We start from the raw sequence: 16,998 nt of genomic DNA, 5'->3' as shown, positions 1-16,998 counted from the left end.
CTGTGTAAGTTCGAGATACTGCTGCTGCCCAAAGACCTGAGGTCACAGGTCAGTTTCCAGAACCTGAAAGGGCAGACAGTGGAAGATCTGCCTGTCATCAGCTTACTGGTGAGGCTCCGAGGTACTTTCAGACTTGCCCAGTCCTGGTGAAGTCAACTTTAGGGGAGACACGAAGAGAAGCTGGCCGAAAAGCTGGCTGAACGGATTGAGGAGAGATGCGAACACATGGATGAGAGATGTTCTGCTACAATGGAGAATACTGGCGTGGAGACAGCTGTAGAGGATACCAGGCTCAAAAGACATTCATGAGACATATTGAACCTCGCTGATACTGGCAGAAACATACGGAGTGCCAACGTGGACTTGAGGAAGTTCCTCAATTCTCTTCTCCAAGAACGGGTCCAAGGTCCCTGACGTCTGCAAGAGAAGAGATGGCAGAGATGATCAAAACGCTCCTGTTCTTGGAAGAGGTCATGGGAATCCACACTTCCCAAGGGGCCTTCCCAAGCCATTCAGACCAGAATTCACCAAGCCCAGGTAAGCCTTTTCCCAGGTTTGGGCCTAGCTAGCAAGCACTTGCCTTCCCTCCCCTCCACACAGGCATCCATTTTGAAGGATCAGTAGCTGAGCTGCAATGAAGCCATTACGAGTAAAACAAGCCCCTCCTAGAATCAGAGTTCCTCCAGCTTCACACTCTGTGAACAACAGTGAACTCCTTAAAGGTCCAATAAACTTGGCTGAAATAGATAGGAATTGAATACTTAGCTCACACCTAGAAACGATGGCCTTCCGCTAGATTCAGCAAATGTTGTGTTTATGTCTTCCCTGGGGTGAAGGGAGTGTGGTAAGAGAGGGGAATCTGACTGAACTTGAATCTGTATTAGGCCTCAATTTTTCAAGACAGTATAGGTAAATAGTACAAGTCAGAAAGAGAACTGTACTGTAAAAGTCGCCAATGATATAAAAGACACAGCTTATGTGGATCGTCTTTCACTTGAGTCAAGCCCCCGTGGGCACTATATCATGCGGGTGCAGACTTGGTTGCGTTAAATGGCTTTACCCAACATGATCGGATGATTAAGCGTTCTCATCACTGATAGAAGAACACCTGGTTCTCCATAGACTAGCATAATTGCAGCAGGGTTCTCCTAGCTAGAATGCCTCTAGGTGCTTTTGGATTCAAACCTACATGTATATATTTGGTTTCTTTCCTCTTGTATTTTCCTAGAGAGGGATGTTACCCCTTGAAATGCCAATATTGGCCAGTAGGTGTCATTGGGAGTAAAGGGCACCAATGCACAAGTGTATCCAAGTTTGGGGGTTATTTCAAGTTTCCAATAGTTATTTCATGGTTCCTGTTGGTTTCGGAGGCTTCAACCGTAAAGAGCCGACATGAACCCTTTAACAGTTTGGACTGCCAATTTGCATTCTATCTGTCTAGGTTTTCCGTCGAGCTGACAAAATGTTACCAAAATTGACAAGTCTGGCTTCTAGGTCGATTGAGTGTGTTTCAAAAAATAACTTCATTTTCGTATAACTCCCAAAACATGTAAATGAATTCTTTTAAACTTCTTAAAGACTGCAAATGAGATATCAACACAATGTCAAAACAGGTGTATTCGGACCATCCCTCCCACCACGGCTGTATAGAAACAAAGAGCTAAGCAAATATCACATTTCTGTGAAATGTATCTGGATAGTGTTGATTCATCGATGCCCAGTTGGCAGAGAAGAAGTGCAACCTGCACTCACTCGCTCCCATGAACAGAGCAATGGAAACATCCACTCACCCAGCCCTTGGCACAGGACACGTGCCGAAGAGAGGTCAGTTACTTCCAAAGACAGGATGAGGCCTCAGGACACCTGGAAGCAGGAGAAGGCAAAGCAGGAAATGGAATCCAGTGAGGGTCTGACCCCTGGTGATGGAGCAACAAGGGTGAAACTCTGTTTAACTTGGACGCACACTCTCAAGCGGACAGGAGACATGGGATAGAAGGTGATGTGCTGAGATTTACAAGAGTGCACAGCAGATGCTTGGCTGACAGAACTCAAAGAAACCAGTGCAAAATATCCCCACAGTTGATTCGGAGTCCAAGATCCCAGCTGCCACATTTGAGGTAGCAGAGGCAACGTTCTGTGAGGGATAGGGCTACGAATGATGGCACACGCTGAGTCTCAGGGATCTGGAGTGCATTGTGGGATGTGGTGGGTCGAATCAAGAGAGCAAACCAAAATGTGTACCAATGATAAAGCATCAAAACTGGTCACGTGGTTGAGATTACCAATATGTCCACATGGTCACACCCAGTGCATCTGCAGGACCAGGGACCAATTGGGCATTTTGCCAATAGAGCACGTGTGGGGCTGAATCAGAGATATCGTTCATCTGGTCTGAGGGATCCAGGGGGCCTTGGTTTTGAAATCAGAATGAAAAGCCTTAGGATCTGCTACATTCATAACCTGGGCTGGGATTATGGTTTGGTTTGAGGCACAGGATGCGCAACAGCTGTGTGGTTGCCTTCGTGCACCCGTGCCACAAGGATGAGAGGACAAGGAAGAGTGGTCCAAGTCCACAGCGTTAGAAGAGGAAGCATTACCTACAGCATTATCTCCCTAAAGCGGATGCTACATTTTGGATGGCACCAGCACGGTACGGCACCGAGGACACCAAGGTAGGTCTGCGGGATCATTCCAGCAGGCCCTGATATGTGACATCCATAGATATGCTTCCACTGGTGTTTCTGTAGACAGAGAAGCTCTGAGAAGAACTGCTTTCATTGGCACATTCCCGTGGAACTACAAAGCACAAGCGCACTCTCAGTTTGCTGTTTTGGAAACACTCCAAAATGACATAGAGCAGAATGCAGAGCTGAGAACCTTTAAAAGCTTCATTTCCACAAGAGGAAGTGTCCTGCGCACTTTCAGAATTGTGAGATAAGCATTATCAAAATGAAGTTATGCAAATCGAAATAGTATTGGTTTTTCATCAAAACTAATGCAACAACAGCAATTGGAGATATACCAGACAACACACACAGGAACACGATATGGCATCAATGTCTAGGAGAAATTGTCCGCACAGAAATCCCATGGAATTGCGTAGAGCCAAAAGTCTAAAATTTTCACTTAACAAAGCCCTAGAAGTCCACATTACATACCTGATATTACCTGAGCAGTAGAGGTGAAGAAGTACAGTAAAAGAAACAGGAAGTACCATTTTCAGTTCCAAAGATATTGAAGGCCCAAAAGATAAGCTTTCAAACAACTAGACTGCAAAACGCTATCCAGACCATGTGTTGAAAATGGAGGTCAGGAAATCACTGAAAAACAACAGTGTCTCAGAATCACATAAGGCAGAATACCGGAAAAGGGGAAGAGAAAGTCTAAAGACGAGCCAAAAAATATCAGGAAACTCAATGGATGTGATAATATCACGGCTAAAATTTAGTCGTAAGCACACTAGATAATGCAGAGGGACGCGTGAATGACTGTGAAGACATGGGATCAGAAAAACCTCGGTCAGAAGCAGACATAGGAAAGCAAGTGCAAAGCAATGTAAACATTGCTGTTGAACCCTGGGTTAAGACAGGGCATGAAAGACTAGAATTCATAAGGGTCCCAGATGGAAAAGCAAGAGATAAGGAAACAAAAAATGTCTGAAAATTTATCTGTAGAAAAATCAGACTGAAACTTCCGGAAAGCCAAGAAAGAATCATGTATGCGAATTCAGGAATTACACAGCATCCAAAGGAGGTGGAATCCCAATAGACCTACCAGCAGCTGTATGATTCAAATCAACAAAGCTCACGAATATCACAGTGATTTAAAATGCACCTGGAGGAAACAACATAGTCACAAGGGAACCTCAAGAGGGGATTCAGCTGATATCTCGGCAGCAATATTGCAGGAGAGGGAGGAGTGCCAGGACACAGACCATATCCTGAATGGCCAAATGCTGCCACCTAGGGGAGCCTATGCCACATGACCGCCAGTCCTAATAACGGCAGAGCTAGAAAATTCCACAAACCGGCAAATCTTAAAAGAATTCAGCAGTTCAAAACTTATCCTACAAGAATGGTTGAGAAATCTACCCTGAATAGAAAAGCAGCAAGATGAAATGGAAAGAAGAAACCATTATTGGAAATGCAAGAAGAGCAGGAGTGGCAAAGAAGAAACAAGAAGAAGGCAAGGAGGACATCAAAACCCTAAAGATGGGAGAGGGAAGCAGGAAATCATAGGTGATTGGAAGCACTCTCTTAAGTGAATCAGCTTATTTGACTCTCTGTTTCAAGCTTAAGGAGAGATGCATGGCCTGTCGTGTTTGCAATACAAGCGAGAAGCAGACCAACAAAGAATCAAACCAACAAGCAAACACCAAAATGGTACGGTTGGCTGATATTTACCAAGGGAACCATGATTATTCAAAAGAAAATACTTAAGGTGATGTCAAGGATCATTCAGCATGCATCGACCCATTATCGCGGCTTGCATGTACTCAGCACACTTGTATTCGGAGGCGTGCATTCATATTCGTAAATTTTGATTCATAAGAGCATATCGTGACCTAACACTAATGCCGATTTGGAATCAAATGGTTTCCTAGTCCGTGATGTAGACTTGTATGTCTTCCAACAGGATGAAGGAATGCCATATTCTAGGCTACGTAGAGAAGAAATGTAAGAAGCCGATAACAAAGGCAAGTAGCTCTGCCAAAGTGTACTAAGTGCAAAAGAGACCGACAGCAAAGTGCACATTGGGGTTGGTTTCATTTCTTGGAATTTCAGCCCCCATGAATCCAATGGATCCATGTCCTGAGAGTGTGGGTGTTTCAGCAGAAATCAGGCGACGCATATGTATTCCGGGTGTACGGATCTTATAGGAACATAAGTCTCCTTTAGTGGGTCCCTGTGTACTGTGAACTGTTAGAAAGTTTAAAGACGTGTGAAACCATCAACTGAAAAGGGACACACTTCCCTCCATTGGTACGGTGCATAGAGCTCTGAACAAAAGGAAAGAGGGAAGAAGAAAGGCCCATGGGACGCTAGTGGGTAGAATCACATTTACCTTAGGAACCTCTCGTCGGATGCAGCCCCTCCCCCAACACTGACAAGATGCAGCAGCCATTGGGGATGGCAGTTAGCGGTTGGATTCCAGGTGGAATTTTGGTGTTTACCGCGAGGCTTGTTGTGGCTGTTGGATCCTAGGTAACCGGGCAGAGTTCTGTGGGTGGATCAGTGTGATGGAGGGGCTGCCGCCCTCTGTGGAGCTTGGCTTAGGTGTTTGGTCCGGGAAGCTGTGTAAGTTCGAGATACTGCTGCTGCCCAAAGACCTGAGGTCACAGGTCAGTTTCCAGAACCTGAAAGGGCAGACAGTGGAAGATCTGCCTGTCATCAGCTTACTGGTCAGGCTCCGAGGTACTTTCAGACTTGCCCAGTCCTGGTGAAGTCGACTTTAGGGGAGACACGAAGAGAAGCTGGCCGATAAGCTGGCTGCACGGATTGAGGAGAGATGCGAACACATGGATGAGAGATGTTCTGCTACAATGGAGAATACTGGCGTGGAGACAGCTGTAGAGGATACCAGGCTCAAAAGACATTCATGAGACATATTGAAACTCACTGATACAGGCAGAAACATACGGAGTGCCAACGTGGACTTGAGGAAGTTCCTCAATTCTCTTCTCCAATAACGGGTCCAAGGTCCCTGACGTCTGAAGGAGAAGAAATGGCAGAGATGATCAAAACGCTCCTGTTCTTGGAAGAGGTCGTGAGAATCCACACGTCCCAAGGGGCCTTCCCAAGCCATTCAGACCAAAATTCAACAAGCCCAGGTAAGCCTTTTCCCAGGTTTGGGCCTAGCTAGTGAGCACTTGCCCTTGCCTCCCCTCCACTCAGGCATCCATTTTGAAGGATCAGTACCTGAGCTGCAATGAAGCCATTACGAGAAGAGCAAGCCCCTCCTAGAATCAGAGTTCCTCCAGCTTCACTCTCTGTGAACAACAGTGAACACCTTAAAGGTCAAATAGTCTCGGCTGAAATAGATAAAATTGAATACTTAGCTCACACCTAGAAACGATGTCCTTCCGCTAGATTCAGCAAATGTTGTGTTTATGTCTTCCCTGGGGTGAAGGGAGTGTGGTAAGTGAGGGGAATCTTTGACTGAACATGAATCTGTATTAGGCTTCAGTTTTTCAAGACAGTGAAGGTAAATAGTACAAGTCAGAAAGTGAACTGAACTGTAAAAGTCGCCAATGACATTAAAGACACAGCTTATGTGGATCGTCTTTCACTTGAGTCAAGCCCCCGGGGGCACTATATCATGGGGGTGCAGACTTGGTTGCGTTAAATGGCTTTAAACTACAGGATCGGATGATTAAGCGTTCTCAACACTGATAGAAAAACACCTGGTTCTCAATAGACTAGCATAACTGCAGCAGGATTCTCCTAGCTAGAATGCCTCTAGGTGCTTTTGGATTCAAACCTAAATGTATATATTTGGTTTGTTTCCTCTTGTATTTTCCTAGAGAGGGATGTTACCCCTTGAAATGCCAACATTGGCCAGTAGGTGTCATTGGGATACAGGGCACCACATGCACAAGTGTATCCAAGGTTGGGGGTTATTCCATGTTTCCAAAAGTTATTTCATGGTTCCTGTTGGTTTCGGAGGCTTCAACCTTAAAGAGCTGACATGACCCCTTGAACAGTTTGGACTGCTAGTTTGCATTCTATCTGTCTAGCTTTTCCGTCGAGCTGACACAATGTTACCAAAATTGACAAGTCTGGCTTCTAGGTCGATTGAGTGTGTTTCAAAAAATAACTCCATTTTCGTATAACTCCCAAAACATGTAAATGAGTTCTGTTAAACTTCTTAAAGACTGCAAATGGGATATCAACACAATGTCAAAAGAGTTGTCTTCGGACAATCCCTCCCACCACGGCTGTATAGAAACCAAGAGCTAAGCAAATATCACATTTCTGTGAAATGTATCTGGATAGTGTTGATTCATCGATGCCCAGTTGGCAGAGAAGAAGTGCAACCTGCACTCACTCGCTCCCATGTACAGAGCAATGGAAACATCCACTCACCCAGCCCTTAGCATAGGACACTGGCCGAAGAGAGGTCTGTTACTCCCAAAGACAGGATGAGGCCTCAGGACACCTGGAAGCAGGAGAATGCAAAGCAGGGAATGGAAACCAGTGCAGGTTCGGACCCCTGGTGATGGAGCAACAAGGGTGAAACTCTGTTTAACTTGGACGCACACTCTCAAGCGGACAGGAGACATGGGTTTGAAGGTGATGTGCTGAGATTTACAAGAGTGCACAGCAGATGCTTGGCTGAGAGAACTCAAAGAAACCAGCGCAAAATATCCCCACAGTTAATTCTGAGACCAAGATCCCAGCTGCCAAATTTGAGGTAGCAGAGGCAACGGTCAGTGAGGCATAGAGCTACGGATGATGGCACACGCTGAGTCTCAGGGATCTGGAGTGCGTTGTGGGATGTGGTGGGTCGAATCAAGAGAGCAAACCGAACTGTGTACCAATAATAAATCAACCACACTGGTCGCGCGGTTGCGATTACCGATATGTCCCATGGCCACACCCAGTACATCTGCAGGACCAGGGACCAATTGGGAATTTTGCCAATAGAGCACGTGTGGGGCTGAATCAGAGATATCGTGCATCTGGTCTGCGGGATCCAGGGGGCCTTGAATTTGAAATCAGAATGAAAAGCCTTAGGATATGCTACATTCATAACCTGGGCTGGGATTATGGTTTGGTTTGAGTCACAGGATGCGCAACAACTCTGTGGTTGCCTTCGTGCACCCGTGCCACAAGGATGAGAGGACAAGGAAGAGTGGTCCAAGTCCACAGCGCGAGAAGAGGAAGCATTCCCTTCAGCACTATCTCCCAAAAGCGGATGCTACATTTTGGATGGCACCGGCACGGTACGGCACCTAGGACAACAAGGAAGGTCTGCGGGATCATTCCAGCAGGCCCTGATATGTGACATCCATAGATATGCTTCCACTGGTGTTTCTGTAGACAGAGAAGCTCTGGAAAGAACTGATTTCATTGGGACATTCCCGTGGCAATAAAAAGCAGAAGAGCACTCTCAGTTTGCTGTTTTGGAAACACTCCAAAATGACATAGAGAAGAATGCAGAGCTGAGAACTTTTAGAAGCTTCATTTCCACAAGAGGAAGTGTCCTGTGCACTTTCAGAAGTGTGAGATAAGTATAATCAAAATGAAGTTATGCTAATCGAAGTAGAATGGGTTGTTCATCACAACTAATGCAACACCAGCAATTGGAGATATACCAAACAACACACACAGGTAAAGGTTATGGCATCAATGCCTAGGAGAAATTGTCCTCACAGAAATCCCATGCAATTGCGTAGAGACAAGAGTCAAATTTTTCAATTAACAAAGCCCTAGAACTCTACATTAGATACTTGATATTACCTGACCAGTAGAGATGAAGAAGAACAGTAAAAGAAACAGGAAGTACCATTTTCAGTTCCAAAGATATTGAAGGCGCAAAAGATAAGCTTTCAAACAGCTAGTCTGCAAAACGCTATCCAGAACAAGTGTTGAAAATGAAGGTCAGGAAAACACTGAAGAACACCAGTGTCTCAGAATCACAAAAGGCAGAATACCAGAAAAGGGGAAGAGAAAGTCTCAACACGAGCCAAAAATATCAGGAAACTCAATGGTTGTGATAATATCAGGGCTAAAATTCAGTCCTTAGCAGACTAGATAATGCAGAGGGACGCGTGAATGACTGTGAAGACAGGGGAAGAGAAAAACCTCGGTCAGAAGCAGACATAGGAAAGCAAGTGCAAACAAATGAAAACATTGCAGTTGAACCCTGGGTTAAGACAGGGCATGAAAGAATAGAAATCATGAGTCCCAGATGGAAAAGCAAGAGATAAAGAAACAAAAAGTGTCTGAAAATATATCTGTAGAAAAATCAGACTGAAACTTGCTGAAAGCCAAGAAAGAATCATCTATGCGAATTCAGGAATTACACAGCATCCGAAGGAGGTGGAATCCCAATAGACCTACCAGCAGCTGTATGATTCAAATCAACAAAGTTCACGAATATCCGAGTGATTTAAAATGCACCTGGAGGAAACAACATAGTCACAAGGAAACCTCCAGAGGGGTTTCAGCTGATATCTCGGCAGCAATATTGCAGGACAGGGAGGAGTGCCAGGACACAGACCATATCTTGAATGGCCAAATGCTGCCACCTAGGGTAGCCTATGCCACATGAACACCATTTCAAATAACGGCAGAGCTATAGAATTCTACAGACCGGCAAATCTTAAAAGAATTCAGCAGTTCAAAAATTTTTCTAAAAGAAAGGTTGAGAAAACTCCCCTGAATAGAAAAGCAGCAAGATGGAATGGAAAGAAGAAACCATTATTGGAAATGCAAGAAGAGCATGTGTGGCAGAGAAGAAAGAAGAAGAACTTAAGGAGGACATCAAAACCCTAAAGATGGGAGAGGGAAGCAGGAAACCATAGGTGATTGGAAGCACTCTCTTAAGTGAATCAGCTTATTTGACTCTGTTTGAAGCGAAAGGAGAGATGCATGGCCTGACGTGTTTGCAAAACAAGCGAGAAGAAGACCAACAAAGAATCAAACCAACAAACAAGCACCAAAATGGTATGGTTGGCTGACATATACAAAGGGAACCATGATTATTCAAAAGAAAATACTCAAGGTGAGGTCAAGGGTCATTCAGAACGCATCGACCCAGTATCGTGGCTTGCATGTACTCAGCACACTTGTATTCGGAAATCAGAAGCGTGCATTCATATTCGTAAATTTTGATTCATAAGAGCATATCGTGACCTAACACTAATGCCGATTTGGAATCAAATGGTTTCCTAGTCCGTGATGTAGACTTGTATGTCTTCCAACAGGATGAAGGAATGCCATATTCTAGGCTACGTAGAGAAGAAATGTAAGAAGCCGATAACAAAGGCAAGTAGCTCTGCCAAAGTGTACTAAGTGCAAAAGAGACCGACAGCAAAGTGCACATTGGGGTTGGTTTCATTTCTTGGAATTTCAGCCCCCATGAATCCAATGGATCCATGTCCTGAGAGTGTGGGTGTTTCAGCAGAAATCAGGCGACGCATATGTATTCCGGGTGTACGGATCTTATAGGAACATAAGTCTCCTTTAGTGGGTCCCTGTGTACTGTGAACTGTTAGAAAGTTTAAAGACGTGTGAAACCATCAACTGAAAAGGGACACACTTCCCTCCATTGGTACGGTGCATAGAGCTCTGAACAAAAGGAAAGAGGGAAGAAGAAAGGCCCATGGGACGCTAGTGGGTAGAATCACATTTACCTTAGGAACCTCTCGTCGGATGCAGCCCCTCCCCCAACACTGACAAGATGCAGCAGCCATTGGGGATGGCAGTTAGCGGTTGGATTCCAGGTGGAATTTTGGTGTTTACCGCGAGGCTTGTTGTGGCTGTTGGATCCTAGGTAACCGGGCAGAGTTCTGTGGGTGGATCAGTGTGATGGAGGGGCTGCCGCCCTCTGTGGAGCTTGGCTTAGGTGTTTGGTCCGGGAAGCTGTGTAAGTTCGAGATACTGCTGCTGCCCAAAGACCTGAGGTCACAGGTCAGTTTCCAGAACCTGAAAGGGCAGACAGTGGAAGATCTGCCTGTCATCAGCTTACTGGTCAGGCTCCGAGGTACTTTCAGACTTGCCCAGTCCTGGTGAAGTCGACTTTAGGGGAGACACGAAGAGAAGCTGGCCGATAAGCTGGCTGCACGGATTGAGGAGAGATGCGAACACATGGATGAGAGATGTTCTGCTACAATGGAGAATACTGGCGTGGAGACAGCTGTAGAGGATACCAGGCTCAAAAGACATTCATGAGACATATTGAAACTCACTGATACAGGCAGAAACATACGGAGTGCCAACGTGGACTTGAGGAAGTTCCTCAATTCTCTTCTCCAATAACGGGTCCAAGGTCCCTGACGTCTGAAGGAGAAGAAATGGCAGAGATGATCAAAACGCTCCTGTTCTTGGAAGAGGTCGTGAGAATCCACACGTCCCAAGGGGCCTTCCCAAGCCATTCAGACCAAAATTCAACAAGCCCAGGTAAGCCTTTTCCCAGGTTTGGGCCTAGCTAGTGAGCACTTGCCCTTGCCTCCCCTCCACTCAGGCATCCATTTTGAAGGATCAGTACCTGAGCTGCAATGAAGCCATTACGAGAAGAGCAAGCCCCTCCTAGAATCAGAGTTCCTCCAGCTTCACTCTCTGTGAACAACAGTGAACACCTTAAAGGTCAAATAGTCTCGGCTGAAATAGATAAAATTGAATACTTAGCTCACACCTAGAAACGATGTCCTTCCGCTAGATTCAGCAAATGTTGTGTTTCTGTCTTCCCTGGGGTGAAGGGAGTGTGGTAAGTGAGGGGAATCTTTGACTGAACATGAATCTGTATTAGGCTTCAGTTTTTCAAGACAGTGAAGGTAAATAGTACAAGTCAGAAAGTGAACTGAACTGTAAAAGTCGCCAATGACATTAAAGACACAGCTTATGTGGATCGTCTTTCACTTGAGTCAAGCCCCCGGGGGCACTATATCATGGGGGTGCAGACTTGGTTGCGTTAAATGGCTTTAAACTACAGGATCGGATGATTAAGCGTTCTCAACACTGATAGAAAAACACCTGGTTCTCAATAGACTAGCATAACTGCAGCAGGATTCTCCTAGCTAGAATGCCTCTAGGTGCTTTTGGATTCAAACCTAAATGTATATATTTGGTTTGTTTCCTCTTGTATTTTCCTAGAGAGGGATGTTACCCCTTGAAATGCCAACATTGGCCAGTAGGTGTCATTGGGATACAGGGCACCACATGCACAAGTGTATCCAAGGTTGGGGGTTATTCCATGTTTCCAAAAGTTATTTCATGGTTCCTGTTGGTTTCGGAGGCTTCAACCTTAAAGAGCTGACATGACCCCTTGAACAGTTTGGACTGCTAGTTTGCATTCTATCTGTCTAGCTTTTCCGTCGAGCTGACACAATGTTACCAAAATTGACAAGTCTGGCTTCTAGGTCGATTGAGTGTGTTTCAAAAAATAACTCCATTTTCGTATAACTCCCAAAACATGTAAATGAGTTCTGTTAAACTTCTTAAAGACTGCAAATGGGATATCAACACAATGTCAAAAGAGTTGTCTTCGGACAATCCCTCCCACCACGGCTGTATAGAAACCAAGAGCTAAGCAAATATCACATTTCTGTGAAATGTATCTGGATAGTGTTGATTCATCGATGCCCAGTTGGCAGAGAAGAAGTGCAACCTGCACTCACTCGCTCCCATGTACAGAGCAATGGAAACATCCACTCACCCAGCCCTTAGCATAGGACACTGGCCGAAGAGAGGTCTGTTACTCCCAAAGACAGGATGAGGCCTCAGGACACCTGGAAGCAGGAGAATGCAAAGCAGGGAATGGAAACCAGTGCAGGTTCGGATCCCTGGTGATGGAGCAACTAGGGTGAAACTCTGTTTAACTTGGACGCACACTCTCAAGCGGACAGGAGACATGGGTTTGAAGGTGATGTGCTGAGATTTACAAGAGTGCACAGCAGATGCTTGGCTGAGAGAACTCAAAGAAACCAGCGCAAAATATCCCCACAGTTAATTCTGAGACCAAGATCCCAGCTGCCAAATTTGAGGTAGCAGAGGCAACGGTCAGTGAGGCATAGAGCTACGGATGATGGCACACGCTGAGTCTCAGGGATCTGGAGTGCGTTGTGGGATGTGGTGGGTCGAATCAAGAGAGCAAACCGAACTGTGTACCAATAATAAATCAACCACACTGGTCGCGCGGTTGCGATTACCGATATGTCCCATGGCCACACCCAGTACATCTGCAGGACCAGGGACCAATTGGGAATTTTGCCAATAGAGCACGTGTGGGGCTGAATCAGAGATATCGTGCATCTGGTCTGCGGGATCCAGGGGGCCTTGAATTTGAAATCAGAATGAAAAGCCTTAGGATATGCTACATTCATAACCTGGGCTGGGATTATGGTTTGGTTTGAGTCACAGGATGCGCAACAACTCTGTGGTTGCCTTCGTGCACCCGTGCCACAAGGATGAGAGGACAAGGAAGAGTGGTCCAAGTCCACAGCGCGAGAAGAGGAAGCATTCCCTTCAGCACTATCTCCCAAAAGCGGATGCTACATTTTGGATGGCACCGGCACGGTACGGCACCTAGGACAACAAGGAAGGTCTGCGGGATCATTCCAGCAGGCCCTGATATGTGACATCCATAGATATGCTTCCACTGGTGTTTCTGTAGACAGAGAAGCTCTGGAAAGAACTGATTTCATTGGGACATTCCCGTGGCAATAAAAAGCAGAAGAGCACTCTCATTTTGCTGTTTTGGAAACACTCCAAAATGACATAGAGAAGAATGCAGAGCTGAGAACTTTTAGAAGCTTCATTTCCACAAGAGGAAGTGTCCTGTGCACTTTCAGAAGTGTGAGATAAGTATAATCAAAATGAAGTTATGCTAATCCAAGTTGAATGGGTTGTTCATCACAACTAATGCAACACCAGCAATTGGAGATATACCAAACAACACACACAGGTACAGGTTATGGCATCAATGCCTAGGAGAAATTGTCCTCACAGAAATCCCATGGAATTGCGTAGAGACAAGAGTCTAAATTTTTCAATTAACAAAGCCCTAGAAGTCTACATTAGATACCTGATATTACCTGACCAGTAGAGATGAAGAAGAACAGTAAAAGAAACAGGAAGTACCATTTTCAGTTCCAAAGATATTGAAGGCGCAAAAGATAAGCTTTCAAACAACTAGTCTGCAAAACGCTATCCAGAACAAGTGTTGAAAATGAAGGTCAGGAAAACACTGAAGAACACCAGTGTCTCAGAATCACAAAAGGCAGAATACCAGAAAAGGGGAAGAGAAAGTCTCAACACGAGCCAAAAATATCAGGAAACTCAATGGTTGTGATAATATCAGGGCTAAAATTCAGTCCTTAGCAGACTAGATAATGCAGAGGGACGCGTGAATGACTGTGAAGACAGGGGAAGAGAAAAACCTCGGTCAGAAGCAGACATAGGAAAGCAAGTGCAAACAAATGAAAACATTGCAGTTGAACCCTGGGTTAAGACAGGGCATGAAAGAATAGAAATCATGAGTCCCAGATGGAAAAGCAAGAGATAAAGAAACAAAAAGTGTCTGAAAATTTATCTGTAGAAAAATCAGACTGAAACTTGCTGAAAGCCAAGAAAGAATCATCTATGCGAATTCAGGAATTACACAGCATCCGAAGGAGGTGGAATCCCAATAGACCTACCAGCAGCTGTATGATTCAAATCAACAAAGTTCACGAATACCCGAGTGATTTAAAATGCACCTGGAGGAAACAACATAGTCACAAGGAAACCTCCAGAGGGGTTTCAGCTGATATCTCGGCAGCAATATTGCAGGACAGGGAGGAGTGCCAGGACACAGACCATATCCTGAATGGCCAAATGCTGCCACCTAGGGTAGCCTATGCCACATGAACACCATTTCAAATAACGGCAGAGCTAGAGAATTCTACAGACCGGCAAATCTTAAAAGAATTCAGCAGTTCAAAAGTTTTTCTAAAAGAAAGGTTGAGAAAACTCCCCTGAATAGAAAAGCAGCAAGATGGAATGGAAAGAAGAAACCATTATTGGAAATGCAAGAAGAGCATGTGTGGCAGAGAAGAAAGAAGAAGAACTTAAGGAGGACATCAAAACCCTAAAGATGGGAGAGGGAAGCAGGAAACCATAGGTGATTGGAAGCACTCTCTTAAGTGAATCAGCTTATTTGACTCTGTTTGAAGCGAAAGGAGAGATGCATGGCCTGACGTGTTTGCAAAACAAGCGAGAAGAAGACCAACAAAGAATCAAACCAACAAACAAGCACCAAAATGGTATGGTTGGCTGACATATACAAAGGGAACCATGATTATTCAAAAGAAAATACTCAAGGTGAGGTCAAGGGTCATTCAGAACGCATCGACCCAGTATCGTGGCTTGCATGTACTCAGCACACTTGTATTCGGAAATGAGAAGCGTGCATTCATATTCGTAAATTTTGATTCATAAGAGCATATCGTGACCTAAAACTAATGCCGATTTGGAATCAAATGGTTTCCTAGTCCGTGATGTAGACTTGTATGTCTTCCAACAGGATGAAGGAATGCCCTATTCTACTCTACATAGAGAAGAAATGTAAGAAGCCTATAACAAAGGCAAGTAGCTCTGCCAAAGTGTACTAAGTGCAAAAGAGACCGACAGCAAAGTGCACATTGGGGTTGGTTTCATTTCTTGGAATTTCAGCCCCCATGAATCCAATGGATCCATGTCCTGAGAGTGTGGGTGTTTCAGCAGAAATCAGGCGACGCATATGTATTCCGGGTGTACGGATCTTATAGGAACATAAGTCTCCTTTAGTGGGTCCCTGTGTACTGTGAACTGTTAGAAAGTTTAAAGACGTGTGAAACCATCAACTGAAAAGGGACACACTTCCCTCCATTGGTACTGTGCATAGAGCTCTGAACAAAAGGAAAGAGGGAAGAAGAAAGGCCCATGGGACGCTAGTGGGTAGAATCACATTTACCTTAGGAACCTCTCGTCGGATGCAGCCCCTCCCCCAACACTGACAAGATGCAGCAGCCATTGGGGATGGCAGTTAGCGGTTGGATTCCAGGTGGAATGTTGGTGTTTACCGCGAGGCTTGTTGTGGCTGTTGGATCCTAGGTAACCGGGCAGAGTTCTGTGGGTGGATCAGTGTGATGGAGGGGCTGCCGCCCTCTGTGGAGCTTGGCTTAGGTGTTTGGTCCGGGAAGCTGTGTAAGTTCGAGATACTGCTGCTGCCCAAAGACCTGAGGTCACAGGTCAGTTTCCAGAACCTGAAAGGGCAGACAGTGGAAGATCTGCCTGTCATCAGCTTACTGGTCAGGCTCCGAGGTACTTTCAGACTTGCCCAGTCCTGGTGAAGTCGACTTTAGGGGAGACACGAAGAGAAGCTGGCCGATAAGCTGGCTGCACGGATTGAGGAGAGATGCGAACACATGGATGAGAGATGTTCTGCTACAATGGAGAATACTGGCGTGGAGACAGCTGTAGAGGATACCAGGCTCAAAAGTCATTCATGAGACATATTGAAACTCACTGATACAGGCAGAAACATACGGAGTGCCAACGTGGACTTGAGGAAGTTCCTCAATTCTCTTCTCCAATAACGGGTCCAAGGTCCCTGACGTCTGAAGGAGAAGAAATGGCAGAGATGATCAAAACGCTCCTGTTCTTGGAAGAGGTCGTGAGAATCCACACGTCCCAAGGGGCATTCCCAAGCCATTCAGACCAAAATTCAACAAGCCCAGGTAAGCCTTTTCCCAGGTTTGGGCCTAGCTTGTGAGCACTTGCCCTTGCCTCCCCTCCACTCAGGCATCCATTTTGAAGGATCAGTACCTGAGCTGCAATGAAGCCATTACGAGTAGAGCAAGCCCCTCCTAGAATCAGAGTTCCTCCAGCTTCACTCTCTGTGAACAACAGTGAACACCTTAAAGGTCAAATAGTCTCGGCTGAAATAGATAAAATTGAATACTTAGCTCACACCTAGAAACGATGTCCTTCCGCTAGATTCAGCAAATGTTGTGTTTATGTCTTCCCTGGGGTGAAGGGAGTGTGGTAAGTGAGGGGAATCTTTGACTGAACATGAATCTGTATTAGGCTTCAGTTTTTCAAGACAGTGAAGGTAAATAGTACAAGTCAGAAAGTGAACTGAACTGTAAAAGTCGCCAATGACATTAAAGACACAGCTTATGTGGATCGTCTTTCACTTGAGTCAAGCCCCCGGGGGCACTATATCATGGGGGTGCAGACTTGGTTGCGTTAAATGGCTTTAAACTACAGGATCGGATGATTAAGCGTTCTCAACACTGATAGAAAAACACCT

At 45.3% G+C, this 16,998-nt stretch overlaps 2 long non-coding RNA genes across 3 annotated transcripts; both read right to left on the bottom strand.

Moving 5' to 3' along the window:
- Positions 1–10,916: 10,916 nt before the first annotated feature.
- LOC140693018 (uncharacterized) lies at positions 10,917–15,830 on the bottom strand. The gene is made up of 3 exons (XR_012068667.1): positions 15,658–15,830; positions 11,215–11,285; positions 10,917–11,006 (listed from the first exon to the last, which is right to left on the bottom strand). It is a non-coding gene; the product is annotated as an uncharacterized lncRNA (long non-coding RNA).
- A 94-nt stretch (positions 15,831–15,924) lies between these two features.
- On the bottom strand, positions 15,925–16,739 carry LOC140693016 (uncharacterized). 2 transcript variants are annotated; one of them, XR_012068664.1, is made up of 3 exons: positions 16,512–16,739; positions 16,213–16,303; positions 15,925–16,082 (listed from the first exon to the last, which is right to left on the bottom strand). It is a non-coding gene; the product is annotated as an uncharacterized lncRNA (long non-coding RNA). The 2 variants fall into 2 exon arrangements; XR_012068665.1 differs by having other exon boundaries at positions 15,959–16,130.
- Between the last annotated feature and the right edge of the window lie 259 nt (positions 16,740–16,998).

This window comes from Vicugna pacos, unplaced genomic scaffold (genome assembly GCF_048564905.1).
Source record: "Vicugna pacos unplaced genomic scaffold, VicPac4 scaffold_19, whole genome shotgun sequence".
NCBI classification, from domain to species: Eukaryota; Metazoa; Chordata; class Mammalia; order Artiodactyla; family Camelidae; genus Vicugna; species Vicugna pacos.
The sequence above is the reverse complement of the archived record's forward strand: the minus strand, read 5'-3'. Positions and strand labels throughout refer to the sequence as shown.